The sequence below is a fragment of the Aegilops tauschii genome, chromosome 7, assembly GCF_002575655.3.
Source record: "Aegilops tauschii subsp. strangulata cultivar AL8/78 chromosome 7, Aet v6.0, whole genome shotgun sequence".
Taxonomy (NCBI): Eukaryota; Viridiplantae; Streptophyta; class Magnoliopsida; order Poales; family Poaceae; genus Aegilops; species Aegilops tauschii.
Genome location: NC_053041.3, coordinates 6,479,061 through 6,505,978, shown reverse-complemented (window position 1 = coordinate 6,505,978; position 26,918 = coordinate 6,479,061). Strand labels below are relative to the sequence as shown.

Here is a 26,918-nt window from a genome sequence, read left to right as displayed (position 1 = left end):
CATTTAGTGCCATTGTTATGGATGTTCAATTTTATTATCAATATTCGTAATATACATCCTATTCATAAAGGAGTATAGCCTTTTTGTTCATAATATATATAAAAAACTATTGTTCTCTCACGAACAACCGCCTTGCAACATCTATGCAATGGTCTAGAGTGTACAAAACTCTAAAATGAATTATGATAATAAATACAAACATAATACGTTGATAAAAAGTATCATAAGTTTTATAAAGTTTTCAACACATATTTTTAACCTCATTGTTTGTTGGTCATTTAGGTCGTTGTAGTTGCTTGCACCGATTCACATCAACATGCAGTCGAGTCGATATCCTTGTGATCAACTTTTAATCACAATATAGAAGAATTAATGATCAACAAATTTATCATAATTCCCAAGAACTACACTTTATTTGACCAACTTTCTCTACATCTTATAACTTGTATGACATTCATACCTGAGCTGGACATTCCAGTCTTCTTTTCTTTTCTGCCTTTTACTTCTTATAGTTTCACTTCCAATATTTCTCCTACTCACAAAAGAAGCACCCAACCTTACGAGTGGCGTGAGACCCAAACTTCCCTAGGCATGTAAGTCTAATTACATCCTTGTGTTTTGTTCTTTTCTCTTTAAGCTTCTCACCATCAACTCATGACTGGCGTTCTTTCGGATCTTACACACTTCGGTCTTAAACATAGTTGAACACTTCACTAGAACTTGCAAACATAACACTTCTTAAGACATCACATATCTGTTAACCTTAGTTTAGTTCTGAAAAAAAATTCAGTTCCAAGAATATCACATAACTATCCCATACATTTTGATGTTTGGGTTTTTGGGAAGCAAGCAGACCATAATGTAAATTCTAGCCTTTTGGATCAAAGTACTAGAGTCTCATCATCCATAGCATCAACAAGAGAGTATTCCAAGCATGCAGTAGGAAAAAATCCTTCTTGAAATTTCTTGTGGACAATCCTCTTAATCATATAGATTCATCCAGATAAATAACAACTAATCAATTTCACAGCAAAGGTGGAATCGTGAGCCATAATTCCACAACTATAATGCAAACTACACAGATATTGTTTATAACTAATTTGCACTACTGATTAAAGTAAATTAATATAAACTGCACTCCCACTCAAATCAATATCTCTCATAATTGAAATCGATTGACTCAAGATCCTAATCCTTTTCACAACCATTGATGTGGACATCACTGATGATGTGAATTTTGACCGGTAGGCAAACTTTTGCCGATCATCTCCATATGACTTTGTTCATGTTTCGATGCTTCGTGCTCCGAGCTCAGAATGATTCTGCCAGAACTTCAAGATAACTAAGTGCTATCTGCATCCATGGTCTGACCATCCACCCGTCTTACACCTCACAATTCGACTCTACTCATGTGGACATGATGGACTATGAATTGCTACGTGTTATAGAGGGTTGCAACACTGCGAAGAGCACCTTTTAACTTGATATTTACTGCGAGAGATCGCCATAATAATTGAGAACTACCCAATCAAAGGGTGCAAACAACAAAGGGATAAGCATCTCAGACAATTCATTATAGCATGATATGGTATAGCCCTGAGCGCTAGAAAGTCTTCACGGGTCTTATTGGATCTTCACTTGAAAGTTGAAACATTGCCGTGGTGGTAGAAAAATAGTTGTCGTGGCAGCTGTTTCAAAAACGATGTCGTGGCAGCAATTTCAAAAAATGTTGTCATGGCTATCGTCTCAAAAATGTTTTCATGGCTCAAAAAATTTAGCACCTCCTCCCTGGGCCTGGTGAAGCTCTAGGTCCTTCGTGTACACTTTCCACCATCAGCTGTAACCTGTAGGCTATCTCTACATCTATTACATTAAGGTGGTAATCCCGTGGCTCCAGCCCTCATGCCATGACGCGCAGGTCACTTGACATTACAACATATAACCATCTCATACATAAACTTATCACTACTAGGAAAAAGCCTAGCAGTAGCGTGGGTTAAATGCCTAGCAGCAGCACGGGCAACCGCGCTACTGCTACGACACTACAGCTATTTTTTATCAGTAGCGCGGGTTAGCCCATGCTACTGCTATCCATATAGAGTAGTAGCATGTGTTAGGAAACAACGCTACTGCTAATAGCTGCAACGCCACAATTTAAGGCTCGCTACAGCTAAGGACTCGCTGCTACTACACACATACCCCGCGCTACTGTTTTGATTTTCTGATTTTTTTTTCTTCCTTTGTATTTGTACAGGTTTTATACAATAGTCTCATCATATGATTTTATGATCATGATAAAAGTGATCAAGTTTGGATTAGTAGTACTTTGGATCTGCACCATGTTGCCTCCACTTGAAGCTAACCCACATCTCTTTCACGCACTGATATAATAACTCATCATGCTCATAATGATATAACAACTCAGCATCATCATCAGAATAATAACTCATCATCATTATCATAATAACAAGTCATACTCATCATCATCATAGTCATCTAACAACTCATCATTATAGCACATCACTCATCAGCATAATCATAATAACAACTCCTCCTCACATGATCATGAGTACTAGCTAGCTAGGACCTGCTACCCTCTCTAAGGTAAAATAGCATAAAACACGATAGCCATTGACTCTCCATTATGGAGAATGGAGATTATCTTGTCTCCAATTCGTGGGCTTCGCACCATGTTGCCTCCAAGTAGCTCCCTGCGATTATTCATAACTTTTTGCCATCCTTTGATTGTGAGATCTTCATCTCTTTTACAAATCATGTATGCGTAGCGGAGAACCGTAGGCAGACTTGGTCGTAAGCTCATAATATCATTGTGACCTTTCGTGTGCATCATAAGAGGCACGCAATCCTTCGGGATTTTCTGTTGAAGAGCATAATAATAACGTAGTAAGCATATTTTAGCTTTAATTAGAAGAATGTATGCTAAAGATGCACTAGTGTCATAATAGTAAAAAAATCTTACCATGCCATTTCCATGGATGTTGCCGTAGTTCAACACATGGACTAGAGGCACATATTGACCATAATGTGGAGGAATTTCATAATTGTTATTGAAAGTCCCAACATCAATAATAAATGAGACAAGATGATCTTTCTCCTTGTAAGTTAGTTCAGAGCCATCAGAGTAGTAGGTTTTGTCTACTATCTTTCGCACATTTCTTGAAAGAATGGAAATAAGTTGTCAATGGAAATAAGCCGTCAATGATTTTTTTTAAATAAAAAATATAAATTACTTAAGAAATTTATTTGACAAACTCACAAAGAGGTATAATTGGAAGCGTGTCCACATCCACCCAAATGTCGATATTGTCATCAATTTCATCTTTGGGCCGAATATCGAAGGTTATTTTCATATCCTCCTTAAATTCATAGGCCTTGCAAAGTCATGTCCAAGTTGCGCAACCAAAATGTGAGCTATTTGGTGCATTAAATAGCTTAACCAGAAAACTTAAGCCATGCTTTGTCCTAAGGTGAGCTCTCTTCGTCTTTGTTCTTGCCTTATCTTCGAAACCCAGCTTTTCCAAGACATACGGTCTTGCATGACATGGGATGAACTATTCGAATTGTAAAAAAATGGAAATTACACGTTGAAGCCAAAAATCAAAAGTCTTGCTTAAATATGGAAAAATACTTGTCATCGTTACATACGGTAAAAACGTCGAAAGTCTCCTTCAGCACGATGGTGAAGCACCTACCATTTTGCATATGTGGCATCCTGTGGCACATACCCCATGCATCTTCGCAGTAGTCACACTCAGGGATCATATCCTCGTCAGACATTTCTTGTGCTCATTACTCAAAGATTCCAAATTGATGGTAAACAATAGGAACTCAACACACAGATCATTAATATTCATCACGGGTTGACTGTCGGTCTGTCGAGACTTTTGTTGAAAACTATTATCTCACATGGTGTATATGGTGGACACTGCCTCTCTGATATATTCTCGCTCCTCCCTTCATCCCCGAGTGCATCACACCAAAATGTCTAGCACACGGGAGCAAAGGAGAAGCGACCCCCACGACAATAGTCGGGATTCTTCCTCTCTGACATTTGCGACCGTCGGTGGTGGTAGCTCCGCCTTTCATTCCAAAGTGCATTACAGGAGAACAACCTCAGCGAAAACCTTTCTGCTGCACGTAATTAATGCATGACGCTCCACTTCCACTCCCCACTATACCTAAATTTTCTTACTAAAAATTCCTATTACTAAATTTGATACCTAAAAATTTGTCATACCGCATTCCAATACATTTCTATAATTTAAAATTTTCTATACCTAAAAATTTATATTACTAATTTTTTTAGTAAAATTTTCTATTACTGAAAATTTCTATCTACATTCTACAACAAAATTCTGCCTGGCTATTCTATTCAAAAAACCTCCATTCTACCTATATTTTGTATTATATTCTATTCAAAATACCTACATTTGATTACAATAAGCGATATGTTCTACTTTATTCAAAATACCTACATTCTACAATCATCAAATTCTACCATTCTACCTATCTACCACTACCACTACCATTCAAAAAACCTACATTCTACAATCAAAATCTACCATTCTACCTATTTAGTTGAAGAACAGAGGGTGGGAGGGAAGAACAAAGTGTGGGAGGGAGGGAGGGTGGGAGGGAGAGAGGGAAGGATGGAGAGAGCAGGGAGGGAGCTGAGGGAGGAGAGAGCGTCGACGACAGTGGGCAATGGATGCCTGGCGACAACGTAGGCGGGGGACGGCAGCGGCGGCAAGGAGAGGAGAGCGCGAGAGAGAGTGAGTGATGAGTCGATGAAACGGACAGACGGGTGGGGATAAGGTTAGATTAATAGTAGCGCTGGGCAGAAGGCCCGTGCTACCGCTGAACCAAATACCTGTAGCATTGGTCCAATACCCGCGCTGCTGATAAGCGGGGCCCACCTACTGACACCGTGAACACATAGTGGTAGCAGTGTGCCACGGACCAGCGCTACAGCTATAAGTTTAGCAGTAGCAAGGGTTTTTTGGCACACACTGCTACTACGGGTAGCCATGGTGGGTGAGGTGGGGACAACTTAGCAGTAGCGCTAGGTGGAAGGACCGCACTACTGCTAAAGACTTACCTGTAGCGCTAGATTACATCCAGTGCTAGGTAGCAGTAGCGGTGGCCAATAACCCCATGCTAATGTTAAGGTTTTACCTATGAGGTATTTCCTAGTAGTATATTATCATGACGAAGGTTCTACCACATCATATGCAAATCTGCAAAACCAAGTTAGTCGTCCTCTAATCGGTTTGACAAATTTGAATTATGTGGCTTCTAGGGTTTCCGGATTACACTAGCTACCTACATACAAAATCAAGGGGATAATTCTTGTTGCTAGATTAACTTACGGGTGTGAGAGAGAAGAGACTTAATTAAAATCTTTTAGCCCCACACTAAACTTCGTCAATACGCATGAACCCCTAGAAGATCGAACATCTTCATCGCCCCCTACTAAGAATCCTACAATTGCTCGTTGTTTTCTTTTCTTTACTTTTACTTTATTTATTTATCTATCTATCACTAAAAGATTTGGTCCTTGCAGTTGGCGGGAACAAGGGGATTGACAACCCTGTTGCCTTTGTTGGGTGCAAGTGATTTTATTTGTGTGTGTGCAGGTACCGTTCACGTTGTTTGTGTGCCGTATCCTACTGGCCCGATAAACCTTGGTTTCTTAACTGAGGAAAATACTATCTGCTACTATACTACTTCATCCTTTCTTTTCAGGGAATCCCAACACCAACCACAAAGTAGCAGGGATCTTGGTGGTATAGTCATGGCATGTGCTTTGAACCTCATCTGCACAAACGAAAGAAAGTTAATTTCTTTTACTTAAATGAACAAAAGTCCTATATGGAGAGAAGAGGCCATTATATTCTTATTACCATAAGACATGCATGAGGAGCGCCAATATGAGGATGGATGCTACCATGTTGAAAACCTTACGAGTCATGGCTAATTCTTAATCTAGTTGGCGGTCTATCATACATGTGTATTGTATTTATATGGAAGGTTTTTCACCTCTTCCATCTCATAGTCATTTATGTCTTCCTATTTTATTCTCGACGCCAAATTTTTCCAATCTAGCATTAATTTCTAAAGATTTGAATATTAATGAGGCGAACTATCGATGTCTTATTTGATTTTCCTCGCAAAAAATTCTGCCCGACATTAATTATGAAGATTCAATATAAATATTCTGCTTAATAGTCAAGTTGTGTAATGGCATGTGCTATCCGCAATCCTTGTTCATAATGTTCATTTATATGGGGGATTTACCAATTAAAATAAGATCGTGTCGGTTGTCTGGGTCATTTTGTCGCCCCTTCTCGCTTGAAATTTGTAAATTTGTCCTCGAGAAGGGAATAGATCAATCGCAAGGATTAAAGTATCACTTACTGGATTTAATTGGTCTGAACAATTAAAGATGATAGTAAATAAAAAATTCCAAGTCAATATGATTTTCTATGTGTTATGCAAGGGAATCAATTCCAAGAATCAATTAGTAGAAAATGCAGACTCCTCTGCCCCAGCGACTCCATTTTTTGAGTGCTCCGCATCAGACTACCCCAACAAGGAACAAGGATCGGGAACCCTAGTAGCTAGCTACAGATCTTCTCAAAATCTCAAAACAAAAGGTGCTGAGTTGGATCAAACATTTACAGATATTGGCGCCGGGCAACCTCCGCCACAGCTGCCAGCACAATCATTTCCCTAGCCTTCCCGGCATCTTTTCCTCACTGCTCCTCTGCTCCCTACATCCCAGAGGCACATGTGCAGCGCGGACCGGATGGCCACCAAGACTTAGGTGCGATTTAGGTGGCTACTCTGCTCTAGTCTATCTCTATTTAGCGTTAAAAGGTCAATTTTCATTCTACTACTTTAATCTAGGCTTTAATCCTAGGTTATCACGGGTACAACCACATTCACTAACTATCAAAGCAGTGCTTGATTTATTGTAACACAATTATTCAAGGAGCACGAAGACCACTTGTCACCAAATACATTTTTGGATACAAAGGAACAACTCAAGTTGAACCCATCACGCGCCACCCGCAATCCAGGCACACACATGAACCTTTATTGCAGTGGCCATCATCAGCACCGTTGTACTTGCACCACGTATGACATGTCGAAGAGTCACGGCAAGTGACCTTGCTGGTATACTCATGGCATGTGCTTTGAACCACATCTGCACAACCAAAAAAGATTAATTTTATTTATTTAAATGAACAAAAGTCCTATATGGAGAGAAGAGATCATTATCTTCTAATTACCACAAGACACGAGGAGCGCCAATATGAGGATGGATGCCACAACGTTGAAAACCTTACGAGCCATGGCTAATTCTTAATCTGGTTGGTGGTCTATCATACATGCGTACTGTATTTATATGGAATGTTTCCCACCTCCTTCCTCTGATACTCATTTATGTCTTCCTTTTTTAGTATTGTCCTTGATATTTTCCGATCTAGCATTAATTTCTAAAGATTTGAAAATTAATGAGGTGAACTATTGATGTGGTATTTGATACCTCACAAAAAATCTGCCCAAACATTAACTTATGAAGATTCTATATAAATTTTCTGTTTAATAGTCAAGTAGTTCATAATGTTCATTTATATGGGGGATCTACTAATCAAAATCAGATCGTGTCGGTGGTCTGGATTATGTGTCACCCCTTGTCGCTTGAAATGAGTAAATCTACCATCAAGAAAGGAATTGAGCAATTGCAAGGATTAAAGTAAGTATCACATGCTGGATTTAATTGGGTCTGGACAATTAGAGATGATAATAAATCAAAAATTCCCAGGTCAATTTGATTTGATATGTGTTACGCATGGTAATCAATTCCAAGAATCAATTATCAGAAAGTGGAATGTTGAGAAACATATCTCATTTTCCTATACTGAAACACACCGAGCATTGATGAGTGGTTTCTATTGCATGGTTGATGACTTCCAAATTACCATTTGGTGAGTAGCAAATATACGGTGTGAGTGAGTGAGAGATATTATCTAGAAATTTTTGACAAATTTATAGTTGCATTACTTTACATAATGGATAAGTGACAGAGGAAATTAGAGTACAATGGAGATATGTGCAAGCATATGGAGATAGCACGACCAAGAAAATAGCCACCACGTTCTTTCACATAGAATAAATTATTTCCGCTGTTTTCATTGAGACGATTTACTAAACCTACAAATGAAACAAGGAGCCATGTGTGTTTACGTGAATCTCCGCGCGGATCGGATGGCCACCAAAACTCGGGTGTGATTTAATAAATCCTTTTGTCTTGGGACTGTCTATTCTGCCGTCGACTAATTTTCACTTTATTGCAAGTCGAATTTTTGTCCAATGATGATGTGACACGTGTCCAGTTCACGATTTGCCTTCATTTTGGTTCTTTATATGTTTTGGTCACTGTCGAAAATAATTGCCCCGCCCACCCCTCTGCCTACTGGAATGTCCTGGGACTTTACAAAGAAAACGGGCCGGACAAAAAGAAACTGTTAGAAGGGAGAGAGGGATTTGGTGCAATCGTTGTTGTATTGCTTGAGCCTCGTGGGCATCTCTACTCCTAATGAACGAGTTGGTTGAATAGTCCCACCACTTTCGTCTGGTTTTTTTGCGTCCCCCCTCCCACCACCCCATCGGTTTTTTTTCTTCACTATTTCCTTCTAAACAAACACTTTCCTACCGTACAAAAAGCCACAGATCTAACTTTACTAACTTACCCAAAACAACCGATCCATCTCATCAATGCAATTTTCTTTAGGAAACATATAATGGATGTGAAGGAAACAAATAATGGACTACCCAAATCAACCGATCCATCCCATCAATGCAATTTGATTTAGGAAACATATAATGAATTTTAAGGAAACAAATAACGGACTTTAAGGAAAAATCCAATTAACTAATCTCTACTCCTAAAGAGGGGAGTCTGTGGTTGCGATAGTATGTTCCTGTCGTGTCGTTTCTTTCGTCGTCGTTGTTAAATCACCTTAAACATATCCTATTGCCCGCATTACATCAATGATCTGTCAACCAAATCAACGACCGAGATCAAATGTTCTGCCAATTCTCCTAGAGCTCCGCGTCCCCCACCCATAACACACGGATCGATTCTGCCCGCCCGGCCGCCTCCATCGTTCCCCACCCCTCCCTCCTCTCTCCTCCTCACGGCCGCTGCAGGGCGCTGTCGGGCATGCTCGGCCTGCGCCGGTGGAGTCGGGGTCGCTCCCCTCCCTCGAGCAGCGTCGACGCAGCGGGCTGGGCCTGCGTTGGCGGTGCCGGCATTCCTCTCCTCCGTCGAGCGGCGGCGGCGGCGCGGGACTTTAGTGGGCCCGGCCTGCATCGGCGGTGGCGGCGGCGGGATCCATCTCCTCCCTCAAGCAGCGGCGGCTTGGGACACGGTGGGCTTGGCCGCAAAGATGGATTTCTCTGGGGCATTCGATTACTGGCCTCTGTTCCTCGACCTCGCCTCAGGGACTCATATGCCCATCCGGTCGTTCCTCCTCATGGTCAGCGACGCAGATGCGGCCGCTGTCGTTCCTCGCACAGCCAAAGGTACGGAACTCCTCTATGCGACGGTGAGACACACGATGTAGCCTTCTGCCCTCGAGCACCATGGCACCACGCCGTCTGAACGTCCCAGAGAGGCATACTGGTAGGGGTTGCACCATGTAGCGTGTGGATGCCCACCAAATGTTCGATGTGTTCCCCTAATTGATCTCTCTATATAACTAGCCCTCTGTATTTCAGTCTCTCCCTGCTCTCCATGCCTTGCGTCGTCCATATATGATCTTATTTTGTTTCAGTTTTTTTGCTAGATTTAACACTGTCATTTGTTTAAAACTTTAAATGTTATCCAGGTTGAACCATTGAAAGGGAGCACACAAAGCTGCAGAGGCACAACTCCAAAGGAAACAGCACGGTGATGTTTTTCTATATGTTCAGTGTGTCTAGAAACCAACATGCTGACTGCTAAAGTTCTTGCGGGCGTGATTGCTTTAATTTTAGAAGGCACTGATGTAACACAGGAAATAGTTACTACTGAAGAAATCATTTTTGCAACACTCAATCTTGAGTCTGCACTTGCTAACAGAGATGCACCCAAAACAATGTACTCCTGATTGTTTGCTTGGTAGCATCCTCTCGCAGAAAACTTAAATTAGATTCTTTTTACTTCCTAATCTTTACATTTTGCATTTTAATTATTATCCTATATGCACAGGATCTTAGACAAATATTATTAATGTCTACATTGGAAAGGATCCAAACTCTAAACAAGTGATTGGTGAATAATTTTTTATCTAGGTTCAGAAGTTGATAATCCGCTACAGTTCTTTCATTTTGCAGGCAACCTCGGGTATGATGAAACGGCTTTCTTTTGCTTCCGCCATCACATTGCTGAATACGACTTTGAATCTCAGCTGCACTTGACTGCACCTTCTATCTTGATCCGCTTGACAACTTATAATTTGCACAAGCATTCCCCTGCATAGTTTGTCCTTGGTCTGAAAGAACAATTCCTGATGATATATTCCAAATCAGGTTGTTGCCTGGATCCTATGAACAATATGTACAGTCACGCTGTCGTTATCCGTTTACCATCAAGTAAGTTTTCACTACAGTTTGTTTCGGTTCCAGTTCAGAATCCCTAAATCATTCAAGAGTGCGCGACGCACAAGGCTGTAATGTTTCCGCACTTGCATCCATAGAAGGGTGTTGGTAAATTCTGTTTTCGATGGATTTTGAAGGGAACTTCTGTTTTTATCGAGGATGAGACAATACTAAGAGACTAACAAAAACACAGTTAATTACTGGATCATCCATGTTCCCTACCCGTGAATAGAACCTGCTGTGGTAACTTTCTTGTGGCTCTTGAAATAATTCCAGTGAAACTGAATCATTCAGTCATGCCTTCACTTAAGTAAACAATGGCTCTGGGTACTGGGATCTCTCATCTTGGTTATTTTCATATATTGCATTGCAAAACCAGAAGCTCAAGCTAGGCTAGGCTCACAGAATAATGATGATGATTACTTAGCTAAAATCCTAAGATCTAGAACTCCCTACCCATTTGCTCTAGCTGGCAGCAAGAATAATGAACAGAAAGCACCGTGCCCGGTTGCGTCGTGAATATGCCTAATCAAGTTCCATATGGATAGAATTTCATTGTGTTTGCCTTGTGAAATGGATGCAGCTGTTGTCATTGAAGTTTGATCTGGTCACGGACAGATGCGTCGAACTGCATATTTAACCAGGTATATTTAATCATTTCACAGTTATTTAACCAGTGCTAATACAAATAAAAAGATGTGGCAACATTTCAACCAGATACTTCATCGATTTGTTTTCGACCAGAAGTGGGTTTGGATTAATAGTTGATATATTGCTATTATTAGGAGCACTCATATTTCAGAATTTTGGTTAAATTGGTTGTGTATTGTATAGCTGATATTGATATGTTGCACAATATTCAAGCCCATTGATATATTGCAGCCATATATTTCCTATTTCTTGGTGAATTGGGATTGCAATTGATATCCCAGTCGTAAGAGTTCGAGTGCGAGTCCATCGTGATATGCACTTCCATCCCTATTTTCTGTTTTTTGGTGAGTATATATTCTTGATTTCAGTTTTTGTAATGGTTATTTAAGTGGATATGATAAATCGATAATTACGAAGAATGGGAATGCAATGGGCAAGAAAAATATACGAGAAGAATCAAGAAAAATTCTGTATTAGAAATGGAACGGAACTATACATATTGCAATCCAAACATACTATGCAATCAAACTGGTAGAATCCATGTGCCCTGTTGTGATTTCAGTTACTTTCAAGTTTCAGCATTTTTCTGGTGATTTTGATCTCTTGTCCAATGTTAATGTCTGCAAAGCTTCAGTATAAGTGGCTAATGACCATATCCAAGGTGGCATTCAATGAATGACAACACCAGACTGGGAAGTTCATGGCGCATTTCTACGATGCATTTTTCTTCTTCTTTGGAAGCTTGTTTTAAGTTCGTTGTTTGATTAGCTGATTATAAGAAACAGTTTATGCCACCTGAAATATCAAAATGCATGCCGATTCATTCCTATTTGATAAATTTATAATGGTTTGTATGCTAAATATCATTTTTCTATGTGACATAATGAATGGACATGCTAACTGGTAATTATGGGAACGTCATGCTAATTTTTTTCTATGTGATATGATGAATGGACATGCTAACAGGTAATTATGGGAACACCATGACATGTATGGTGGCAGCTGGCAGGGAAGGATAAATTCAAAGCTTGCAGATTGAATGCCTGGATGAGAGTGCGAATCGATGACTCTACATTGCGTAAATTGTTTTGTATCCACGGTAGTAGAGAAGGATTGATTCCTTGCCCTTAATGCATGGATGAGCGAGTTAGGAGGAAAAAACATTGTACATTCGTAATTTGTTGTGTATCTGAGTCCTCAACTTTATATGACTATTCTATTGTATTTTCGTTGGTAATTTTGTTATCACCACACATGTCTTATTTTCCTCTTTACATTTTTCTATAATATATATAATCTTTACATTTTTACTGCATGCGATATGGTAAACAAGTATTATGGCCGTTTTTGAGAGCTCATCTACGCTGCGTTTGATCCTGATCCGGTATACCCCATATAAGCATCTCAAGTTAAATGTGTATTTTATTGTATGACCAAAGGATAAATCGTATGCTTTAGGCAAGTTTGTGAAGTATTAGATCCCATCAAGATTTAAACTCGAATAGTGCTTGGATGTACTCCAAAATCATTGCACATCCATGATTGTAGATATATGTTGTGAGCTTTAGGAATTCAAAATTTGTATTCTAATGAGACATGCATTGCACGTACACACTTACTTGAGAAGAAGTAACTCACCTGTTCAAGAACAACTGTCGATCATGATCTTATAAGCCTTTCTACTGAACTGTCGTTGTGCGAGTGCATATATATGATTTACATATAGATCAACCTTCATTGATTAACGTGACATATGTACTAATAAATGTAATGTATTTACATCGCCATGCCAACCAGCAGGAGCCGAGGCAGCGATAGGGCGGTGCATCTAGACCTGGAGGTTGCCCCATGGGCCCGTCGCCATTGGTTGAGGTGAAGCAGGTGAATAAGAAGGGGGTGGCAACGAAGGTGGCGGAGTGGCAGATGGCGGAGGTGGAGATCAGCAATTAATTCAAGAGGGAGGTGGTTGTCATCAACGGCTCAGAGGCAAAGCAGGTGGACATGGCCTATTCCTTGCTCAACAAGATTGATGTGATTAAGATGAGCAAAAAATATCTCTGTTTTATTTTCATTTTTTGCATTTTATTTTCTACTGAAAATTCACCGAGCAATTACACTTGATTTGAACATGATTTGTATCTTCTTATGTCTGCGTGCAACCTAGCATCATAATTTCTTGGAACCGGAGAATAACATGAAGCTTTAAAATATTTTCAAGATAGAAAAAGAGTTAGCCTCACAGATTAACACAGTTGCTAAATTGCAATATATATTTTTTTACAAGAATCAGCATGGTTCCGAGACTGAGTAGATCTTTGATTGTTGATGCAATCGGTCAGTGTGATGATTATCTAGCAAACCATTTCTATCCCCCAAATAAAATAAAATTGGAGTTCCTCAGCCATACATTCTTGCTTTGATAAAAGGCTTGAAAGAAACTAATTCACTATGGAATATGACTTGCTTTGAGCTTGGAGGAGTGCCTGCAATCTAAGCATCGTATTTCCTTTACATTCCTGATTCTTCCATTGACTGTACGTGTAGAAAGGGAGACGTGTCTATATCCCAATATCCATATCATTTTTCGGAAACTAAGAGATGCTTGTTTAGAGCCATAGACAACCATGTCCGGGTGAAAACTAAGAGATGCAGTTTTCAAGAATCTAAATATTTTATCTTTTTTTTTGTATGTTCATACTTTTTCCGGGGGATGGTCCGCCATAATGGTTCTGTACTAATTAAGTTACGACTTCTGAACTTTGATGCAATTTTTGGCATATGCACATTTTGGCATGGTGATGGGATGATGGATCGATGGTGTCATTGTCGGCAACTCAAGCCCAAGACCAAGCATGGATGTCACTGCATATTGCTACAATTTACAGAAAATGTGGGATGCTTCAAATGGGAAATGGTATGTGGTGGGTATGGTATAATATGAACAATATGTCATGTTTCCTGCATAGAATATTTTACTCATGTTACTATCGTTTATCTATGCCCTGCATTGGCTGGTTATGCAGTATCATGCTTATGTGAGCCAAGTCAGCCAACATTTCTGTTTAGATCGGAACATGGCGAATTGGCAACCAATGCATCATATATTTTGCCCATTCACGAACCCGATAAATATTTTGACAATTTAAGACTACAATACATATGTATTTCACTATAGTAAGCTACAGTTTTGTATGATGTTTCATTTTCACCAAAATTTACGTCATTCCAAGAGGAGATAATTTGTAATGACTTTCCAACAACTGAGAAACACACTATTCCTACAATCTGTACCACGCTATTACTAAGATAAATTCTATATTGCGGTTTGGAGGGAGTGGTTGTAGGCGCATTTGGCTGCCTCGACGATGCAGACGACCAAGTCTAGGGCAAGCGCCCAACACCCTCTTGTACATGGCCAACTGATGGACGACAATAGGGGTTGACACATGACTATGTATGTGAACACTTGTTGTTCGTCTTCATCCCCTTGCACTCGCCCATGGAGCAGAGGGCGGCCGCCGGCGCCGGAACTCGTCCGGCCGACTTCGACCATCCCCCGAGACGCTGCGGCCACCGGCGAGCTTGGGACAGAGCGGCGCCTCCGTCCCGTTTGAGACAGACGCCGAGGAGGGTAGAAGTGGCGGCGGCTTCGGTGACCGCGGAGGAGGCCGTCAGCCATGGTGGTGGACAGCGATTTGGTCGCTCCCGAGATGAACTAGAGAGGGGAAGAGCTTCGCCGAGGTCTCAGGGATCCAATATCCATCCATCCATCTTGTGCCTTATTTAACATGAACAAAGGGAGGTGGGGTGGGGGTGTAGGGAGGGGGAACAGCATGAAGATGGGTGCCACTATACATTTTTCTACCAGTAACATTTGGCCAACTTCTTATGATCTGTATGAATAGTTGATTTGTTCATTTCGATTTATAACGTTGTTGATGTTCACCTCTACCAGATTTCCATAATGGAACATCGCCCGGTGTATTTGAAGGTTGGCAGTTTAGATGGGCCAACCAATGAGTGAGCTTATGTCAAAATAAGCATAACATCTGTTTGATTCTTCTAGGGGTCACAACATGGTAAAAGATGCCCAGGCACACATCATTTTAGGGGTCATGTCATGCTTCATGTGTAAGAATTCAAACTTGTATGGCTTTGATGTATAAATGCATTATTCATAATGAAAATAATACCATTATGTGTTTAAAAATTATGTCATAATTCTGAAAAAAATTGGCATCCTCTACCAAATAAATAAGTGATAATGGTAAAAAATACTTTCTTTGGGAAGTCTCATGTCTAGAAGATTGGAACATTGAGATATTAGAAAGTGTGCATTAGTACTCCCTATCGAGAACCAGCCGGCTAGGGAATGAGAATAGCGACACGAGCTCTAGATTTCTATGATGTGTTTGTATTTGAATTAAGAAAAAGGCAAATTATAAAAATTGTTCTATGTCTTGATAAAAGTTTAAAGAAATATGGATAATAGTGTATGCACACCATCAATACACACATGCACTCACACATGGATGGGACCGCCACTATTCTAATCATTCAACTACTGGTTGGTTTCAATAACATTTCTTAGGCGGTGCACATGCCATTTTGTCTCCTTTGCCATGGACCATGAATTGGCTGAACTCAAGGCTTGTTGACGCGGTGCTCAGCTTGCTCGTGAATTTGACGCGGCAAAGCTTATCTTGGAGACAGACTCAAAAACACTGGCACATTAAGAAGCTCAAAAATTTATAGATAAATCTATGGCCTATTGTTGAGGAGGTAAAGGAGTTAATGCGACTAAGGGAGGAGTTTAGGGTGGCATGAGTGAGATACTCGACTAATGGATCTTCTCACTGGCTAGCGAAGGAGGGTTGAGCGAATAAGTTATGTAAAACACAACCCATTACAAAAAAACATTTTTATTTGAGTTGTCAATAAAAGCATCTATAGTCAGATCTAGCAAATCCGCCCCCCAGAACGTCCACGAATGCGCCCGGTCAGTGTCTATTTTGAGCCTCTATTTGTCTGTGCATGCATACATACTCCTCATTTTGTCCCTCATATGTCTGGTGACTTGCATGTGATTGGTGGAGATGAAAAGAGAGAGAAAGAACAGAAATAAAAGGTTCTCCGGGGTGGGTCGCGTCCTACGTGGCAGATTGACCCGGTGCGTCCGCGAGCCCTAATATTCTCCCCATATTTGGTGTCAATATGAGAGTTTGCGGACAACCATGACTTATAAGGATGATATGAGGGGTCCGGTTGGGTCACCCTTTCCCTCTCTCCTGTTCGGTCACTGACCGGGCGTGTGCGCCGTGAACGTTTGAGTAGGATTTGAGGGGACCATAGCTGTAGATGCTCTAATATAATTGTGTTTGATAGTATGATGTGTGTTAGCTGATTGTCAAAAAAATGTGTCTTATCTTAGACGACATTGTTTTTTGTTATCACAACTAAGTGAGTAGCATCTTAATGTTTTCAAAAGCCCGTGGCAACGCACGGGCGTTCTACTAGTATATATAGTAGTATAATGGCCAACTTGAAACACAAGACAAAGCAGGACAAATCCTAGTCTATCTTATGTTTCCTAATGAATCAATATACTCAACATCCCCCCTTAGTCACAACGGTACCGACGCAGACGGTGAGACTGGTGAAGAATCCGAAAGCAAGCCGACGGACACCCCCCACAGTCGTAACGGTCGACGCATCGCGGAAGTCGTGGCTGGAGTGGAAACCGACGAGGTTGCTCAAGCAAGGCGATAGCCCTTTGTGCCGTTTGTCAATGTAGCCGAGAGCGTGTGTGGTGGAGCCATGGTCGAGGTAGCCATGCGAAGAATGCCGTGGTCGATGTCAAGTCGGGGTGGCCGGTGTCGAGGAAGTCAACGTGGAGCCGCGGGCGGGCGCCGAGTTAGCATGGGCGCAGTGGTGCGCCGAAAAGGAGATGTTGTTGACGACACGTCGCGGCGGGTTTGCCAAGCCCGGGGACACATCGTAGACAAAGGCACACACCGGTGTTGCCAGCACCGGGCATGCGTAGACGGACGAAGACGAAGTTGACGAAGCGCCGCACCAGGCTTGCCAGGCCCGGGAACACGTCATGGACGAAGGAACGCGACGGTGTTGCCAGCACCAGGCATGCGTAGACTGGGACCTGCACGAGCTGTACGCCATGTCGGAGAAGTCGGAGGGGCCAGCAGAGAAGAACTCGACGACTGTTGCGGCGCTAATCGGCGCGGGGCTGATGTCGCCCGCGGTTGTCGGAGTAGATGACGGAGACGCTGGCGACGGGCTGGTGCTGGACGAACACGAAGGAGGTGGACGGGCGGCGGCGGCGGTTACGGGGGTGGCGGCGGCAGCCAAATAAGAGCGGCGGTGGCGGCCTGATGGCGGCAGCGGCGGCTAGGCTAGGAGCACAGCGGTGGTGCTCGAAGTAGGCGAAGAACCTTGACAGCATGACAAAGACCAGCGCGGACGGTGGTATTCCCGTGCCAAGGGAGACAGCGCGGCGCATACCACGGGAGGCCGACGCACGGTGACGGCAAAGTGGACCGCAGGCCCCGGCGCTACGGCCCGAAGGGGTGACGCAGTGGCGGCATGCAGGTCGGGGCAACGACGGGAAGACCTGGGGGCGGTGGCGGGGACTGCGGGCCGCGGCGTTACGGCCCAAAGGAGCGGCGCAGCGGCGAAACCCAGGTCGGTGCAACCACGGGAACGGTCTCGGGACGGCGGCGTGGACCGCGTGCCACGCTCGCTACGGCCCGTCGGGGCGACGCAGCGGCGGCACGAGGGTCGGTGCAACCACGGGGACGACCTGGATCGGACGTCCTCAAGGCAGCGGTGGACCGCGGGCCGCGGCATTACTGCCTGAAGGGGCGACGCAGCGGTGACGCGGGTCGGTGCAGCCGGGAGAAGAACCACGGGGCGGCGGTGCTGCGGCCCGAAGGGGCGACGCAGCGGCAGCCCCTTGCTCGATCGGTAGAGGGGTGCGCTGAACTTGGGACGGTCTTCACGGGCCTGCGAAGGCACGCGCAACCGACGGGCCAGGTCGGTCGCACGGCGTAGCTGAGGCGGATCGCGGCGGCGGGCTGGTGATCAATCCGATCGCGCATGAGGTCGAGACGCCGCTCGGTGGAGGTGGGGTGGCGGCGGAGTCCGAGATGAAGTAGGCGACGGCGGGCGGCAGGGCGGCTATGATGAGCCGCCGCATGGCGCGTGGCCGCCGGTTCGGGGTAATGCAAGAGTCCCGATCGGAGCAGGGCGGTGACGGCCCGCATAGATCGACGGGCGGGCCGGTGCGCGAATGGCGTCGGTGAAGGGCCGCCGCATGACGCGAGGCCGCCGGGTCGGGGCGACCGGCGGGCAAACGCACGGACGACGGCCGCGAGGAGCCACCTATCGCGTGAGGCCGCTGGGTCGATGAAGAAGCCGACCGGTCGCGCCGTTGTTGGACTAGAGGCGCACGGGGTCGACGGCGGCGGCGGCGATGCAAACCGATCAAGTATAGATCAGAAAACCAAAAAGAAAACACCGATCAAAGCGACCGGCGACGGAGAGAAAACCCGGAGTAAGGGCTCAGGAAAAAGAATCTCTAGGGCAGCCGGTCAAAACGACCGGCGGACGAACCCTAGGTACGGACGGCGCGGCTCCCGGCGGCGGCCAGGGAGGCCGACCGACTCGGGGGCGGCGCGCGGGTGCGGAAGCGGCGGCGGTTAGGGTTTAGGATCGATTAGGCTGATATCATGTTAAAAGGGAGAGAGAGATTTGATGAAATTATTGTTGTATTGCTTGAGCTTCGTGGGTATATATATAGTAATACAATGATCAACTTGATAAAATAGGACAAATTCTAGTCTATCTTATGCTCAACAAAAACAAACAAAACTAGCGAGTTAGAAAATAGAGACCCACTAACCTGGAGAAGAATCCAACGAGCGCCGAGCCCACTTGGCAGGCGGCAGGAGCAGAATGTTGTTGCCGGAGCCTCGTCTTGCCTCCCACCGGAGCTCTCACTCTTTCTTACGCACGTATGTACAAGAAAGAAGGTGGAAGAACAAGACGCACACAACAAGCTTTTGCCCAGCGCACTTACGCCGCCGGCCGAGCCACGAACGGCTGCTTGGTTTCTTTCCTGAGCACGAACTCAACCACAGACTACAACGAGTATACGAAGGGCCTTTTATACCCAAGCTACACACCAGGCTAGCTACCACACGCAAGCACCCACGCATTGACTTGGCTTGCCGCTGCACTCGCCCACGCAACGCCCGCCTCGCGCTCCTCAGCTCCCGCGCCCGCCGCGCGCGCACGCTAACGGGACGCGACTGGTTCCAGCATCCAGCGCGGCCAAACACCTCCGTCTAACCAACCCACACACGCGCGCACATACACGTGCAGGCACACACACCCGTGCACTCCCGCCACGGACTCGATGCAGTTCGGACTGTACCCGACGTGTCCGGTGCGCGCACGTACACACACCCGACGTGGTCGCCACCGTGATGGCCATGACTTTATTCCCAACATTCACCTCCTAAGCCGTGGCTTAGAGGAGTCCACCGTCTTCAACGCCGGCGTCCGCCATCAGCACGCGCTCCGCTGCCGGCTCCCTACACAGCTGGGGCAGTCGCGCTTGAAGTGTCCGTGCTCGCCGCACTTGTAGCAGCGGCCGCGTCGGTTGCCACCGTTGCCCGGCGCCATGCTCCGCCCGTTGTCCTTGTCGTGGGCTCCTCCCTGCTGACGCTCCCGTGCCCGCCACTGCGCCATGGTGAGCATCAGCTGATCGCCGCCACGCTCCCCGCCGTCTTGTCCACGGCGCCGAACCCGCTCATCAAACGCGTGCAGCCGCCCGAGCGCCTCGTCGAACGTCATCTCGTCGAGGTTGCAGAACTTCTCGATGCCGGCGACGACGGGGAACAGCCGATCGGGGACGGAGTCCAGAAGCTTTTTCACCAGCACCGCGTTGCCGAGCGTCTTCCCGAGGTTCGCGAACCACGCCGTCATCCCCGCCAGCCTCGCGACATACGCATCCAGCGCCTCGCCGTCCGCCATCTTCATGCGATCGAGCTCCCCGCGTAGCGTCGCCCGCCTCGCCGCGCGCACCCGATCGGCGCCGACGAACCTCACCTTTAGGGAGTCCCATGCCTCCCTGGCGGTGAGCTTCGTCGCCACATGCAGCAGTACGTCCTTCGGCAGCCCGCCGAGGATCATCGCGCGCGCCGTCTTGCACTTTTTCCCGTTCACCGCCGCGTCGCCCGGCGCCACCGTCTCCCACAGAGTGTGGGCGTCGAGGATCGCCTGCGCCTTGATCACCCACACCGTGTAGTTGTCCGGCGTGAGCATAGGCATCGCCATCGACACCGATTCTCCCGCGCCGCCGCCGTGTGGGACTAGCGCCATGGTCGCCGGTGATCGCCCGAACCGAAGCTCTGATATCAATTGTTGTTGCCGGAGCCTTGCCTTGCCTCCCACCGAAGCTCTCACTGTCTCTCACGCATGTATGTAGAAGAAAAAAGTTGAAAGAACAAGACGCACACAGCAAGCTTTTGCCCGGCACACGTACGCCGCCGGCCGCACGAACGGCCGCTTGGTTTCATTCCTGAGCACGAACTCAGCCACAGACTACAACAAGTACACGAAGGGCCTTTTATACCCAAAGCTACACACACCAGGCTAGCTACCACACGCAAGCACCCATGCACTGACTTGGCTTGCCGCTGCACTCGGCCACCACTAACAGCACTACTCACACGAGCTAACTAACTCAGTCATACATGCAACTAGACGCGTGCCCACGCAACGCCCGCCCCGCTCTCCTCAGCTCCCGCACCCGCCGCGCACGCACGCCAACGTGACGCGAATGGTTCCAGCGCCCGGTGCGGCCACACCCCGCGCGTCCGTCTAACCAACCCACGCACACGCGCACATACACGTGCAGTCACACACACACCCGTGCACTCCCGCCACGGACCCGATGCAGCTCGGACTGCACCCGACGCGTCTGGTGCACGCATGCACACGCACCCGACGTGGTTGCCACCGTGACGGCCACGACTTTATTCCTAACACAGAATGCTTGCTGCTCTAGGTCACATATCTGGCAAATCGAAACACCATGTTCACTAGAACTTAGACAAAAAGAATGCGACCAAAAAATATATACAATGAAAAAGAGCACAAGTACCTGCAAGTTTATTGTCTGAACATACATGCCTTAGATAGCAAGCATGACAGCTTGACCTTGAAAAACTGTCACTAACTAAATTTAACTATGAGATATAGGCGATTAAGCCCTAAATCATCATGCAAATCCATGAGCAAGAGAAGCCACGTTTGGAGACCAATCTCAAGCGAATTTCTGCCATCCAGATTCGAAGTAGAGCCCGCCATCTGAAGAAGCAGTGCATTTAGCCCTCTAGTGGTGGCCTCTGGCCATCACCAGCACAAATACGCCACTCCTAAGGATGTTGAGCCACAATGCAACTGCTTTTAGTATTTTTCTGAAGAATAAAACTGCAATAGACCAAAAAAGATTGACAAAAAAACATAAACAAACAAAAAATACTTAACAAATCTTTTCAATCTATGTCAGTTTTGGTTATGTGATGAAAAATGGACATTCAATTACTTGTTCCCGTTTCTAGCAGACTCTGTGCGTACGATATAGCTGATCCTTAGACAAAATTACTCCATTTATGTGCACAGCTGACTCTACAACCTCCTCTAGTGGATTAACATCTTGACGTTTCAAAACAAAAACAAAAAACATCTGGCAACCAAAAAAAACGAGAAATTTGTATTCAATGAAAAACTCAGGAAAGCTAAATCATGCATTGATTGAGAAAAATCTTAAGAAGGACAAAATTTAAGACTAAAAAACATACGTGGGGTGATGTGGTTATTGACAACCCGTCCCGAGCTCATGTTCACAAACTACAAAACAGGGTTGAGGGTATCAACCTTGAACTGTACAGAGCATTAAGAGTATCACCTGGCCTCTGCATTGTTAGGATGCACACAATCAAACTCCAACAGTCTAACAAAAAGCTAGGAAAACAAAAACCAACTTGATGCTACATTTTGAGATAATAAAAGTACCTTTTATCCTAAATATTTTATATCGTAGATGAATAGGAATCTTTCTCAGCCCATTTGGGTACAAAGAAAATAATGAAAACAAAAATTCAGGCAAAGATGTAAAAGAAGGATGTATAGACTTCCTTGGTGAAAAAAAATGAAAGTTGCACTAAAAGAGAATGATTTAAGATATAACTGAAATTTGACAACCGAGTGACTAATGGCCAAAGAACAAGCACAAAATCCTAATGATAAAAAAGGGACTTAATAATGAAAAATAAGGCTTGGAAACTTCGCACTAACTAGAAAAAAGATGATTTCTACTGGATGTGACCAAGAAAAATGGATTAATAACCTGACAATCCTTTATGAATTGGCATCCACAAACATGGGAAGGAAGAAAAATGAAAGGGAGTGCAAAAGGAACAAAAACAAAGAAGGGCCACTACACAAAACTGATTCGGCCGCTAGCAAAGGGGTAATCACTACAGGAATTTCTGAGTTTCCTGAGTGCCAGGAAAACGCCCACTCGGCAGAGAGTTTGCCAAGTGTAGTTCTCAACTAAGGATGCCCGGCCCGAACCCTTCGGGAAAAGGCCACTACCCCGAGATCCATCCATCAAGGACTCGGTAAACCTTTCGACGAGCTCTAGATGCTGTATTCGGCAAAAAAAAGGTACTTGACAGGACGGACGGAGACAGCGGCGGCCACGTGGTAGGCCACTTTGCCGAGAGACTCGGCGAACTAGGACGCCCAGGAGCACGACGCATGGTGCCCAAAGTGTGTCGGGACATCGTCTTCGCCCAGGTCTGATAGGGACGTACGTACTCGGCAAACAGGGATGCACGAGCAATTGATACGTGGAAAATACAATACAACCACACTGATTGCATCATCTACGACGGCACGACGGCATCGACATGACATCACTTAAGTGACGACCCCTTTCACGGCCACACGGTCCTAGAAAAAACGTTGTGTGCTCAATGGGTTTCCTCTGGTCCTCGCAAAATTGATGGACTCATCGCCGACGACACCCTGACATCCATAAGATCTATCGTCCATGACTGCAGCTCCATCATATATAAGATAGCGCATTTTTGCGCCTCTTTGTTTGTGCAGCTTCATCATCCATGATGACTATATCATCGTTCACAACTACCTCGAACCACGGCTAAATCATGATCGGCCACCTCGACATTGACATACAAAGCTACGTCTACAGCTACATATCAGCAACAACTCTATTCAATAGCATTTGCATCATCACTAGCGTCCACGACACTCCCACTGTGATTGCGGGAGGGAATAGAGGAGAAGGCACGGGAGGTAACAGAAGGGGCCGCAATCACCACCCTAGGTGCCGACTCACCAGAGACGCAGTTGATGATGGCTCCGCGAAGAAGACGACATAATCACAAGACTTCAAATCCAATCACATTCGTCCGCTTTACTCCCGTTACGACTGAGGGGGAATGTTAGAAGTATAAATGTGTTTAAGTTAAAGATAAGGATGTTGTGATAGAATATGTTCAAATCGCAGGTAATTTACCTTGTACTCCAAGTCTCTACCCATCATGTACTCCTATATGATAGACCTGTAGCGCGCCTTGGAGTGCAATGCCAGGTCCTAACCATTGTGCCTAGTTGTCTGTGCTAGCACAATTAAATCACCCATGGTACAATTACTGTAATTGTGCTGCAAGCTTAGCATGTTTAGTCAGCACAATTAAATCGCCCATGATAAAGCATAAGTATTTAGCTTGTTCAAGAGCAATTAGGGCATAAAGTTCAATGCTAAAGAGTAGTAGAAGCGCCCACCGTGGCAGCGAGATAAACACTGAGCAAGTAACACAACTAGAATCCAGAGACAGCACTAATTAACACAGAATGCTTTAAGTACGGGATTTTCATACAAAGCAATTAAGGTCTGTGAGAACATCCAGCAGTTATGCAACATGATATTCAGAGCAAGGTATTCCTACAAAAGGTGAATGGTCGAAGAGAAATTCACTGAAACGGCTTGGTAGCTAGTGGTATAATACATAGTTGGGCAGTAACAGCGCCGAAGCAAGTGGTTCATAGTACTGAGTACAAATACAAGTAACGTACAATAAGGATGGACAAGTGCACACTGCACTCATTCAGAACGCTCTCATAGAGGCATTCAGAACACTCTCATAGAGGCACACTGCACTCATTCAAGCTAATTACAAATAACGTACAATAAAGCTTGCTGATTAACCTAAAGGGCCTCGATTTCTTCCTGTGGTTGAAGCATCAAGCATTCTCGTCGTAGAGGAAGTCTTCATCATCAAAGCGGCTTGCACCACAGTCGTCCTCAGTATAATGTACAGTAAGCACCATACAGGTTAGGCACAAGTAGTTGTATGTACAGGAATATCACAATGTACGCTCAGTCATATCGCAATTTTCAAATGATAGTTGTATGTACAGGAAGCAACATATAGGTTAGGGCGTTTGACACAAGTAGTTCTACTAAGGCATACTATTAGATAGACTGGTTCGATTGCTTTGCCATTCGACTCCTCGATTGCCTTGTCAAGGACCATTTTTATGGATAATATGATTAAGCCAATCTAACATTTTGGTGACAACACACAACGCAGCGTGTAAACACAAACAATATAGTGTTCTTCTTTACTAATGTGCGTACTGTAACACAAGCTACCAATAAGCAAACTGAACATCATATCAGGTAAAACAAATATAGAGCTCACCAACTCAACAACCATCGTTAGAAGAGATTCATGTCTCGCAACTCAGGAAAATACAATGAAATTTGTGTGTACAATGATGAACTTGGGTGAGATACAGAATGGTTGGCACAACTATGACATCAAATAGTAACAAATGAAAATCCATCTTAATTTAAATTATCTAAACAGGTAAAAGAAGAAATAATGGCCCTGTACAACAAATGAAATCTAGTTCTCTTATTCATGATAGGTGATGTCAATCCAAAAGTAGTGTTGAGATTCACGAACCAACCAAAACCAAATGACAACCTACTATATCTTAAAAGCATAGTCTAATAACCGAACTCCCAATTATCATCAAAGAAATCATGAGCTAGTCTAACATTCTAGACTTGCTAAATGTTGACAACATTTCCAGTTTGTTAGACCCTCAATATGGCTATAGGAGCAAGTATTTTACTAAGGGGTTAACTCACTGTTGTGATTAATGGGATAACTGACTGTTATTTTTAACATGGTCCCTCTTACCTCCTCTTTTCACATGAGAGGTAAGAGTACATAATACATCTGAGCCATTGATTTCATTAAGTAGTGGGTCTGATTACTATTACCTTCTTATCTCCCATGTGAAGAGAGGGGGGGGGGGGGGGGGGGTGTAAGAGGGACCATGTTAAAATTGTTTGGATGGGATACTATTTTTATGGATAGCATTCAAATTATTTTGTAATGGGACTCATATTGCCAATTTGTTTTTGAGCATTTTTATTTTCGCTCGACTGGAAAGCAAAAGGTTGTGTGCATTATTGTTCCACATGCTGGACAGGTGATGAAGGCATGTATTACCAAAAAATCACAATATATGCTGAATTAAAGTCTCAATAAAAAAACATATTTCTTGTGAAACACATGTTAATTTGCTCAGGACAGGGAAATGGCCAGTTATTGGTTATTCCATTTTTGTTTCTACTATCACATTTATTTGAGACGCCGAAGGTGATATATATAGGTCAAGGGTTGATTACCCTCCAAAGTCTTCCATATATGATCTCTATCGAGTACATAGAAAGGGAGCTAAGCCACCAGCATAGTATCCCTTCTCGAGCCGCCATAGAACTATTTCTCAAATCAAGGGAAGCAAGAACTATTTCTCTCAGCAATAGATAAACAACTTCGGACATCATTTTATATAGCCAATGAGCTAGAAATGTAAACCTACACGACCCCAGACAATATTCCGGCTTCCACTTTCTTAGAGTTTTGCCACCTTAGCCTTACCAAAAATTACATGCTAAGAGCATCTCCAATACAAGATGCAAATTTAAAGATGTAAAACGGGTGACGTAAAAATTTACATCTCCAAAAAAGACCCAACTCCAACAGATGATGTAAAACGGTGATGTAAATGGGCAACTTCAATAGGTGATGTAAACTGGAGATGCAAAACCAGTCGGCCGCCGTTCGGCCGATGTAGCTGCTGTACAGCCGCTATTCATCAACTGTACAAATTGAAATAAAACATCTGATAACCAAATAAAGAATTGCACATGTCCACAATATCAAACTATTACATAGTTCATCAAATTTACAAGATCAAATGCATCACACATACAACATAGTTTTTGCATAATACACAAACAAAAAAATCCTCAAGTTCCGTCTTTTTTTACCTTCGGGAATTTCGTCAAATATCTTGCTTGCGGGAACGGAATAAAACTTTTGAGATGATTTTTCTTGTACCAGAAGACATCTACGAGACTTGGAGTTGAAGTAAGAAGACCCACGAGGTGACGACAAGCC

The 26,918-nt window shown here is 44.2% G+C and overlaps 1 long non-coding RNA gene across 1 annotated transcript; it reads right to left on the bottom strand.

The window, feature by feature from the left end:
* Positions 1-6,991: 6,991 nt before the first annotated feature.
* Positions 6,992-7,417, bottom strand: LOC120967892 (uncharacterized). The gene is made up of 2 exons (XR_005761721.3): positions 7,317-7,417; positions 6,992-7,231 (listed from the first exon to the last, which is right to left on the bottom strand). It is a non-coding gene; the product is annotated as an uncharacterized lncRNA (long non-coding RNA).
* Positions 7,418-26,918: the final 19,501 nt, after the last annotated feature.